The sequence below is a fragment of the Apodemus sylvaticus genome, chromosome 21 (assembly GCF_947179515.1).
Source record: "Apodemus sylvaticus chromosome 21, mApoSyl1.1, whole genome shotgun sequence".
NCBI lineage: Eukaryota > Metazoa > Chordata > Mammalia > Rodentia > Muridae > Apodemus > Apodemus sylvaticus.
The window spans coordinates 46956567-46967946 of NC_067492.1; the positions used below are offsets into that span (position 1 = coordinate 46956567).

The 11380-nt window shown below is 57.0% G+C and overlaps 1 protein-coding gene across 2 annotated transcripts in view; it reads right to left on the minus strand.

The window, feature by feature from the left end:
• The window catches only part of Adgrl1 (adhesion G protein-coupled receptor L1), a 43398-nt gene extending 41348 nt beyond the window's left edge, over positions 1-2050 (minus strand). The window contains exon 1 of one of the 2 annotated variants that reach the window (XM_052166145.1): positions 1062-2050. The gene's annotated coding sequence lies outside the window, so the exon portion shown is untranslated. The remainder of the gene's footprint in view (positions 1-1061) is intronic. The other variant, XM_052166146.1, reaches the window with a different exon arrangement.
• Between the last annotated feature and the right edge of the window lie 9330 nt (positions 2051-11380).

The following is an 11380-nucleotide window of genomic DNA, read 5'->3' on the forward strand; positions in this document are numbered from 1 at the left end:
CCAGCCATCTTGGCGGCCATCTTGAACCCCTCCCCCAACTCCCCCAAACGCACCACATGTTTGGATATGGGAAGACAAATCCGGCTCTGGGTCCCAGAGAGGCTGGGAAAGAAGGGAGCTCTCTGGTTCACATTGGGACAGTAGGGACATCCATAAAGATACCAAAGCTGGGGAGAAGGCAGGGTGGGGAGACGAGGTGGGTACAGTCATAAGATGCTGGGCAAGCATAGGGCTGGAAGCTATCCTAGCCGACAAGTGTACAGCTTGGGATGTGTGAGCTTAGGGGCTGTTTGCCGGCGGGGCGCCGTCTTCACATAGGTGCCTGGGGCCCACTGAAGTGATGCCATTTGAGGGCATTTTCTGACCACAGCACGAGTACACACACACACACACGAACTAGACTTTCATCCCGGGACCCTCAAATGGGACGATGACAACTGAGCCACACAGCTCTATTTCAGGAACACCTGGAAGAGGGGAGAGAGCTCGTTCCGGCAGATCCAACCTGACAGCCTCCATCCGTGCTTAACTGGGTACCACCAACAGAAGATGCCTCACAGCTGCACCAGGGTTGCCCAAGGCGCCCCTCCGGGTTGCAACCCACTCGCCACCCAGACAGACCTCCTCCCATCCCACACCCCCCGCCCCGATTAGCGCCGCTGCCTCCCAGAGAAAAACAACCCTAAGCCCAGAATCCTGCGGTGCCAGCCCCCCGACATGGCTTCTCTGGGGAGCCCGGGCCCGCGCGCTGCGCGCACACGCACCCTCTCCACTCACACCCAGACACCTACACAAACAGGGCGCCAAGCACCCGCGCGCACACGCACCGGGGACACGCAGGCACCGCCGCGCCGCTTCCCCACAAAGGCCGGCGCGCGCGCGGGCACACGCAGCCACGCGCGGGCACACTAGAGGTCCCCTCCCCCTGCAGGGCACCCTGCGGCCGCCCATCCGCACCCCCTCCAAGCCCCTGGCGGGCGGGGGTGGGGTGCTTCCCCCGCCCCTCCCGCCGCGCACACCTGGCCCAGGTACGGCGTGGCCTGAGACTCCCGCACACTCACCTGTCCAGCGGCGCTTCGGGGTCGGCCGTGCGCGCTCCTCCGGCGGCTCCGCGAAGCCGGGCCCCCCACCCGGCACATCTCCCGGAGCCCGGCCCAGGGGGAAGCGGGGAGGGGGTGGCTGAGCGAGGGAGGACTCCGTGTCCCTTCTTTCCTCCGGCCCAGCACTGCCGCCACCGACCAAAATTTAAAAGGGAAGGGGAAAAAAATAAAAAGGAAAGAAAAGGCGGATCGCGGTGCTCCGGAGGCGGCCCCGGCCCCGGGCGCGCGGGTCTGCGCCCCTCCCGGGGAGCGAGGCGTGGAGGCGGAGGGGCGGGGGCGGCGTCAGAGCTCGGGGGGCTGGGGCGAGGCGGAGCCCCCCGAGGCGGCGCCGGCTGCCCGCATCTCCCCCGCAGCTCCGCGGCCCCGACGGAGGCGGCACGTGTGTGCCCAGGCGACTTCCCAGCGCCCCCGGACAGCAGCGGGCGAAGGGTTAACGCGGCTGCCCGGGCGGCCGCGCAGGCCCCCGCCGCCCGGCGGCGCCGCTCCTGGGCCCGCGCGGCCCCATCCGCCGGGGCGTCTCCAGCAGACGGCGGGGCGGGGGCGTCGCAGCGCCGACTGCTCCCGCGCCGACCGCTCGCGCTGCCCGCAGGGGGCCGGGGCTACACAGCTGGAAGCAGGCGCGGCGGCGTCGCGCCCCCGAGGTGGCCGGAGCAGGGGGCGCAGGGCTGGGCCCGTGGGCACCGCAGGACGCGCGGAGCGAGCGGGCGCGGGGCACCAGCAATGACAAGCCGCCTGCTCTCGGCGCTGCCGGGCCCGCCGGCTCCGGGAGGGGGGCGACGGGCAAGCGCAAAACCTGGCCTGGACTACCCGCCCGGGACTAGCCTCCGCAGCCCTCCCGTGCGCCCCGGGGAAGGGCCCGGAAACCTGGCCTGGAGTTCCACTCGCCTCCCCCAAGGAAAAGTGGGCAGAGGGAGGCGACGCGCTAGATCCCCCTAGTTGGGCTGGGGGGTAGTGGGGTGCGACGGGCGGCAGGAAAAACCGGAACGGATTCTGCAGCCGTGCTGTGCAGAAAGGCGTCTTAGTTGGTGAGGGGGTAAATGGAGAGCTGTGCAAGGACTGCGCAAAACCTGGTCCGGATTCGGCAGAGAGGGTAGGGACGGGAGGGGCGCGGTGGGGTGGGGGAGTGGGGGTAGCTGCGACAGGGCCAGATGCACCCGAAGCACGCAAATTTCGGTCTGGATTCTTCCAAGGGAGATGGAGTAATGCGTCAGGCCTGTGCGGTGGCAACAAAAAAGACCTGGACCAGAGCCTCTCCGACCCGGGATTGCAGGAGGGTCGGAGGGAGTGCTGCTTAGTGACTGACAACGGCGTAGGCTGTCCCCCATCTTCCTAACGGCGACGTGCGGTGGGGAGGGACAAAATGAGGGCTGGACTGAGGTACGGAGGGATCCCGCGCGCTGGCTGCAACAGAGCCGGCAGGTAAAAGCAGTATCTAGATCCTGGGTGATGCGACAGGAAGGGGATGTGGTGTGGATCCCGCTACCCTGGGAGACCAGACCTACAATAAAAAAAAAAAAAAGAAAGAAAGAAAGAAAGAAAAAGAAAAGAAAAAAAGAAAGAAAAGAAAAAGAAAAAAAGAGGGAGGGACGCAAAGCCAGGACTGGAGCGTAGGTGGGATGAGATGAGAACAGCCCCCTCCCCCAAACAGAAGGGAGAGCCTTGGCAACCGGACAGGGTCCTGGAGCTGACCAGGCTGCAGGAGCGGAGGAGAGGTTAGTATCTATAAACGCCTCAAGCGTCTGGCTTTGGAGGGGGTGGGTAGGGAAGAAAAAAATTGAATTTTAGGTTGCTGGCGAGAGCAAAAGCCTGGTACAGATTTTCATAACGTGAGAACTACACTGCAGGTGATGGACTCGGAGAAGTAGGGCAGCGGACCGGACTCCTAAGCTTTGGATTCCTAGGCTTTGGACTTAGTGAAACCAGAGGCTTGGTTCAGTCCCCCAGCTACAGATGAAGCCTAGAATTCCTTCTCTGGATGGGAAAGGCGGTCGATCTGGCCCAAATCTCTGGAGCCAAAGCTACCACTGCCTAGACCTACAGTTTTTTGGGGGGTTTCTTTTTTTTTTTGAGGGAGGGGGATATAAAGCTGAACCCTGGGCCAAAACCAGGCACTTAAGCAACCTAGACAACTCAGAGCGGGAGGGTCGGGGTCAGGGAACGGAATCCTGTGCGGTAAGAACAGACAGCTTGGAAGCTGCCGCGCTGAGAATCCGTTTTAGGAAGGATGAGTGCAACTCTTAAGATTGATGGCTGAGGAGAAGCAAAAACTGGGCTTGGATCCTTGGGGAAGGGAATCCACCCAAAAGCAGCCTAAATACCGAATCGGGCCGCTTATTCAAGTTCAAAGTCCCGGCTGAATGTTAGCACTCTGGAAGCCTTAGGAGTGCAGATAAACCCTGATGTGGATTTTCAGAGAATGTGATGTGCTGAGGTTAGAGCAGGAGGTGAGGTGGGGTGGGGGATGGGGGTGGTGGGTTCAAAGTCCATCTCAGTGTCCATGTCTGCTGAGTGGGTTAAAGTCAGGAAAGGGTTTGAGAGTGGAAGAACTTGGGTGGATCTTGAATAGGAACAAAGATTATCCACAAAAGTCTTAATGTATATGGACAGGCCATTAACCTGTTTCCAAGAATCCCTTCTATGTAGCACGGCCTGGTGGACCCGTGGATGGATAGGGAGAAGGAGCCACCACCGAAATTTTCATTCCTACTCCTTTAAAAAACAAACTTTTCTTCCAGGGTTAGGGGTCCTTGGTTCTTTAAAACCTAAAACCTGTGGTCTCCAAATTTCAGGGAGGAGTACATATGTGAGGTGCTATCCTCCCCGCCCCCCAAGAAGACTCCATGTTTGAAGAGTGACAGCCACGAACTTAAGCGACCAGGTCCCAGGAACTGAATGAATCCAGGGAACCAAAGATACACCTTGAGTGCAGGGAAGATCCTACCTTAGTTGTGTCTGACCAATGGAGAGGAGGGTCCCATCTCTCTCTGCCAGTTTCCTACTTTGATATATCATTGGATCTCTAGAAAGTTCTACTCCCCAGCATCTGAAAGTGGAGTGTGTGTGTGTGTGTGTGTGTGTGTGTGTGTGTGTGTGGCATGCGTGTTACTGAGGCTGGGGTGGGTGTTCAGTGGCCTAGCTGTGGTTGTCCAGCATGTGTAAGGGCCTGGATTCCACCTCCAGCCCAAATGGAGAGGAGGGGTCCTTTAGCTACTAGCTTCCTTTCTCCGGAGCAACCCACCCATCTCTTCTGCAAAAGCATCCAGGAGGTAGTTTGAACTTGCAGTCCCCATTATGAGGAAAAGTCGTGGTATATTTCTTTTAAGGACCAAGACTCAGTTTAGAAAAATCCTGGCAGGATGTCCCCTCTCCCTCCCGCTTTCCAGAACCCTTCTCTCCCCCAATTCAGGTAGGGAGTGGTGCGCCCCTGGTGGCGGCCGAATTGGCTTGCCAGCCTTCATCCTAACCGTGTCTCTTGGGTTCTTGGGCAGAGGGCTCAGAAGGCAAAGGATGCAGGAAGGTTGTGGGTGTGAAGAGTCAGTCACCCGCACACCCCAACTCTGCCTGCGCAGACGCAGTGGAGGCTGCACTGGCAACCAGGCTCCGGGAACCAAAGCTTATGATTGCATGCGCGCGCGCAGATTCGCCCACTGCGGGTACCTCTAACCCCCAACTCCTTAGTGGTACCCGAGGCCCTGACACGGTGCACTTCATTCTAGCATCCTGCCTTTCACTTTGGGACCTTATTCAGATGGCACGACATTCTGTACCCCTAGTCCATTTAGGCTGTCCCGCGTCTTAGGTTCCCCCGAGTCTATAAGCACACCCCATCTTTTGAGCACCGTGTACTTGAGGGCACCGATGCGCAGAGTGTCTGGCATGAAGGTCCCCAGTGCTCTGCGTCCTTGGGATCCCATAGCCTGAGCGTCTATCATGTTAGGCACCTCAGTCCAAGACATAATGGCACCATTCTAGTTCTCAGTGTGGGAGGTCTACAGTGAGCCCTTGTCCCCAGGGTTCCAAATTTGCCTCAGGCCCAGCACCTTCCAAGGGACCCCTGCTGCATCTGCAAGATCGACGGGACCTGTCCTGGGAGTTGGATGATTGGGATTTTGTGCACTCTTGTGGTCCCTGGGGGCTCCATGTACTGGAGCCCTTGAGCAGTTTCTGAGCTCCGTCCAGTACCACACCCAGTACCCACTCAAGTGAACAGCGAGATAAAGGCTTCACTGAGTGCCAGGCATTGCGAGCACACCTTTAACTCCAAAACTCAGTTTCATGGCAGTGAACAAATCTCCTCTGCGACTGACATTCTGATTGGTGAAACAAACAAATACAAGGTCCTGCAAATGCAAAAAAGATGCCACCAAGATGCAAGTGTCACCAAGGAAAGGAAAGGAAATGGACCCGAAAATGGTGGCAGGTTTTGCGATGTAGACATGGGATGGAAGACTGTATTCCCGTTAGACAAACCCTCGTAGCTTCAGCGCTACACTCTAGAGTTAGGGGAGGTCCCTGAAGAAGATGGGATTTGAGTACAGATCTGAGAAAAGGGAGGAACCACAGGGTCCGGGTGGGGATATGAGGAAGGTCCTTCCAGGCAGAGTGAGCAGCCTTTTCCAGGGTCCGGAGGCAGGAGCATTGAGCAGATCAGTGAAGGTCCCTTCAGGTGAGAGGGAGGAGGTACTGAGTATTTTGTTGGCTTAGTGGGCTGTGAGGTGGAAACTATGGAACATGGTTGAGAGAGGAAAGGAAGGGTGAGAGAGCGAACTCACAGGCCCCAGTGGCCACTAGGAGGAGAGTGTGCAGTCAAGAGATTGCTGATGACTCTGAAAGTGAGACCCTGGAGGGTAGCCATGGAGATGGGGAGGAAGATGTGAGGGGCAGGGCTCTGCGGTAGAGCACCTGCCTAAAATCCCTCAATGAGGGGCTAGGAATGTCAGTCAGTCTTAGAGCCCTGGGTCAGAATCCGTTAGGGAGGAGCTAGTCGGACTCTTGCCAGAGTCCCATCTATCCAAGGCAGTATCCCACCCCCAGCACGGAAAGGACAAGAACAGAAGCGAGGATAGAAGCAGATGGCAGGGTAGCTGAGTATCAGGAGGAGTGGGAATATCTGAAGGTTAGCAGTCACATTCGACCCACCAACCCAACCGGCAAGCTCTGTAACTAGTTGGCCATAGGGGCGTGGCCCAGGTGTGAGGAGACGCCCCCCTCCACCTCACTGAAGGGCAGTTGAGGCTTGGATCTCACAGAGCAATTACAGAATTGGGGTCAAAGCTGAGCGAGGAGGCAGGCACAGGCCTGTAATCTCAGCACTCTGGAGGCCGAGGTAGAGGAGATGCCATGAGTTTGAAGCCGTGTAGTGTGATGGTGTATGACTCCATTGGTGTGAAATATCAAAAAAATAAAACAGAGACAGGAAACAGATGGGTGGCGGCCTGAGACTGGGAAAGAGGGGACAGTGGCAGTGAATAGACAGGGTTTTCTATTGGGGGTGAGACTGTTAGAAGCATTGTGGACCTAGACACGTGCACTGGGGTGTCCATCCTGGGGTGGTTAGCACTTACTGTTACATAATAATATTTTAGCCTTAGGTTTTTAAAAATAATGTGATTGGGACAGCGAAGTGGCTCAGTGAGTAGAGGCATTTGCTACCAAACATGATGACCTGGGTTTGATTCCTGGAGCCCACATAGTAGAAAGAAAGACCCCGACTCCCACATGTTGTCCTCTGAGCTACATGCACACGCACACATATATGCATGTGCAACCTGCACACATGTGCACACACATACTAAATATAAGTTTTAAAAGTTAAGTCGGGCGGGTGGTGGCGCACGCCTGTAATCCCAGCACTCTGGGAGGCAGAGGCAGGCAAATTTCTGAGGCCAGCCTGGTCTACAGAGTGAGTTCCAGGACAGCCAGGGCTAAACAGAGAAACCCTGTCTCGGAAAAAAAAACAAACAAAAAAAAACCCAAAAAAACAAAAAACAAAACAAAACAAAAAGTTATAAGGGTGACTTGAGAGAGCTGAGGGAACTGGAAGGCTGGTCATCAGATGAGAGGCCGGTGAGCGGCAGCAAGGGAAGGGTGGCCGGGTTTAGGGGACTTTGTAGACAAGCAGCACCCTGTCCTCCTCATTCCTGAGGCCCTCTCCGCAGCACTGCCCACCTCAGTGTGTTCTTGTCTGCCGTGTGTGCCCTCCACAAGCACACGTGGTGGCAGCTTGGTTCCCGGCTTGCTACTGTTGGGAGTTGATACATACACCTTTAGGAGTTGGAGCTTTTTAGAGGCCTTTGAATCACAAAGTGTCTTAGTTATTTTCTGTTGCTGTAATACATCATGGCCCAGGCACTTAGAAAGAAAGGAGTTTATTTGGGGTTTACAGTCTCAGAGGGTTAGAGCCCAGGACCACCACGGTGTGGAACCCTGGCAGCCGTCAGGCAGGCATGGCGCGGGGGCAGTAGCTGAGAGCGCACATCTATGACACAGGCTCAAGGCAGACCGAGCTAACTGGGAAAGTACAGATTTTAAACCTCAAAGCCCGCCCCAGTGACACCCCCACTCCAACAAGGCCACACCTCCTAACCCTTCCCAAACAGTTCCACCAATTCTTTAAGACAAACATATGAGTCTCTGGGGGGCTAGTCTCATTCAAACCATCACACTGAAGCCAGGCAGTGATGGCGCACGCCTTTAATCCCAGCGCTCTTGGAAGGCAGAGGCAGGTGGATCTCTGAGTTCAAGGCCAGATTGGCCTACAGAGTGAGTTCCAGGACAGCCAGGGCTACACAGAGAAACCCTGTCTCAAAAAGCCAAACCACCACATTGAGGATGACACTGAAAAAAACTGTGGGGTTCTCCTCCCTTCCCGTCTCCCCATTTACTTCCTGTCTGGGAACTGAATGGTGTGTTCCCCACACCTCCTACCAAGAAAGATAAGTTGCCTTGCTGCAAGCTATATGATCACAAAAGGACCCTCCAAAACTGTGGGCCAAAGATCTGTCTTTGGTGTTGATGTGCAGCACCGTTGGTGCCTACCCACTGCACGGCAGGCCTACTGTGTATGAGAGCGAGTTCCACTCCCATCACTACATAGATAAAGGGGGGAAACCTTCTCTCTTTATAAATTGCCTTATTTCAGGTATTTAGTTGAAGCCAATTTTTTTGTTTTCTTCTTTTTCTTAAAGAATAAAGTCCACAAGTTTATTATCAGTTATGTGCTTCACGGGGGCGTGGGGAGGGAAAGGAAGGTGCAAAGAATCGGTCAGGGGTTGTAAAAAAAAAAAAATACTCCAGGTTTGTAGCCGTCATTTTGTTCACACGTGGCTGTCTGCTGTCTCCCTTGCAGGTGCAGCTGCTGCACCTGCACAGGTGTCCCCCAGGTGCAGGCCCCTGCACCTGCACAGGTGTCCTCCACCACCTCTGCGCCTCCACAGGTCTCTCCCAGGTGCAGGCCTCTGCACCTGCACAGGTGTCCCCCAGGTGCAGGCCTCTGCACCTGCACAGGTCTCTCCCAGGTACAGGCCTCTGTGCCTGCACAGGTCTCTCCCAGGTGCAGGCCTCTGCACCTGCACAGGTGTCCTCCACCTCTGCGCCTGCACAGGTGTCCCCCCAGGTGCAGGCCTCTGCGCCTGCACAGGTGTCCTCCACCTCTGTGCCTGCACAGGTCTCTCCCAGGTGCAGACCTCTGTGCCTACATAGGTGTCCCCCCAGATGCAGGCCTCTGCACCTGCACAGGTGTTTCCCAGATGCAGGCCTCTGCGCCTGCACAGGTGTTTCCCAGATGCAGGCCTCTGCACCTGCACAGGTCTCTCCCAGGTGCAGGCCTCTGCGCCTGCACAGGTCTCTCCCAGGTGCAGGCCTCTGTGCCTACATAGGTGTCTCCCCAGGTGCAGGCCTCTGCACCTGCACAGGTCTCTCCCAGGTATAGGCCTCTGTGCCTACATAGGTGTCTCCCCAGGTGCAGACCTCTGCACCTGCACAGGTCTCTCCCAGGTGCAGGCCTCTGCGCCTGCACAGGTGTCCTCCACCTCTGAGCCTGCACAGGTGTCCCCCAGGTGCAGGCCTCTGCGCCTGCACAGGTGACCTCCACCTCTGCACCTGCACAGGTGTCTCCCAGATGCAGGCCTCTGCGCCTGCACAGGTGTCCTCCACCTCTGCACCTGCACAGGTGTCTCCCAGATGCAGGCCTCTGCGCCTGCACAGGTGTCCTCCACCTCTGCACCTGCACAGGTGTCCCCCAGGTGTCCCCCAGGTGCAGGCCTCCAGGCAGCAGGTGCGGCAGCTTTTCTTCCAGTGGGTACATATGAACTCTGCCATGGCAGGCGCAGGAGCAGCCGGGGGAATCTGTGGTGAGTCAAAGTGGTGGCTGGGGTCTGAAAACAGATGCTCACGGCTATGCTAGGGGGACGGCTTCCTCTCTTTTCTTTCTGACAAGGTCTCATTTAGCCCAGGCTGACCTCTGATTATCTAGCTGAGGCTGACCTTGAACTCCTGTCTCTCACTCCCAAGTGGGAGTGGAAGGATTACAGTTAGGCCCCACCTCACGAGGTCTTATATGGTGCTGTGGATTGAACCGCGGGCCTAGTGTATGTCATGTAGGCCTCCGTCAGCTGAGCCAATCTGCAGCCCCTTGTGGTTTTCTCTGATTTGTGTCTTTTTACGGCTATCAGGAGGCGGGTGGTGTTTGTTCCTCGTCCACTGCTATGGGTGCACAGTCCGGAACTGCTGCAGGTGGACGGTAGTGTTTATAAGGAGGAGAGGGCATAAGCCAGACTCCAGGAAGCTGCTGACCTGGCTCCAGACTGAGCAGTACGGATCGGTGGGCAAGTTGGTCCCGTTAAAATAAACTGTGGTTCTCCGCCCAGCCACCAGGGGCCGCTGTCCCACTGTTCTGTGACCGCAGGTGAGATGGCGCGGTCCCTTCTCCCCAGGTGTGCGGGAGGCGCAGCTCCGTCCAGGGCCTGGAGCAGGGGGACAGCTGAGGTCTGAGGGGCCCGAGGGAAGGAGAACGCAGAGCTTGCCTGAGATGGAGACCACGGAAAGAAAAAGGTGCGTGGGGAGGGTGGGGGGTGAGAAAGGAAGCCGGGCAGTGCTGCAGAGACTGGGCGCGAGGGTGGGGTAGAGAAAGGAGTTTGGAAGATGCCACCCCGGACACACAGACTTGAGAGTGAGATCTAGAGACCGAGGAGCAGAGGAGGAGGAAGAAGGGGCCCGCCGGGGTTGCCCTGAATGCTGGCTGAGATGACTGGGGGGTAGGGCTGGTCTGCAAGGTGGCGAGCAGCTCCAGGGAAACTGATAGGAAGGAGGTGGGGGGAGGGGAGGGAAAGGAGGGGGGAGGGAAGAGAAAGCCCGAGCAGTCATTGGATGGCAGAGAATGTTACTGAACCCCAGCGAGCCAATGCCAAGGTGGAAGGCGGAGGTCAGGTAGAGACTTGGAGAGGACACAGGGCCTCCTCAAGCTGAGGGGTCCGGGGCTGCCTGGCAGGCTGAAGATAGAAAACTTTGTAGTTTTATGGAAGAGAATCCCAGTGTAGCGGTCCTGCTGGTGTTGTCAAGGACTGCAAGGGCAGACTCCAGACCCAAGTGGCACCAGGGAGTGGTGAGCTCTGAGGACCTAGGGAAGGGCCACATGGGGCTGAAGGGTTTTGTGTGTGTGTGTGTGTGTGTGTGTGTGTGTGTGTGTGTGTGTAGAGAGAGAGAGATTGGGAGAAGACAGAAAGGACAAGGGTGGCTTCCAGGGAGCTGGGGGCTGTAGCTCAGGGTTTGGGGGATTCCTAATCACACGCAGGCCTGACAGGAAGTGGCAAGGCCAGTACTGACCCAGGGCTGAAGACCGCAGTGGGGTGGGAGGGACAGCTGGGAGAACTGCAGTCACACCTCTCTCCCTCTCCTTGAAGCTCAGTCTCTACAACCCCAGCAGGGCGCTCACACGCGGGAACCCACTCTGTTGAAGCAGGAGATCCTGCAAAAGAAGCCAGAACCCAGTGTGGCTGTGTGGGTTCTCATTACCACAGCCAATGTCTGACTTACAGAGAGACCTTGGGTTCTGTTGCTTTTGGGCTTGTGGTGAGGCAGAGAGACATGTGCCTGTGCCAAGCCAACCATCATGCCAGAGCAGGGAAGTGAGAACCCACTGCGTGTGTTTCCCACAACAGCCTTCTGGTCTCAAGGGTTCTGCCATCTTGTAATTCTGAGACTCTGAGCACACCCCTGATGCTCAGGCCGTGTCTGCCTGTGGCACTGTGTCGGAAGGGTCTGGAAACTTTGGGAGGTGAGGC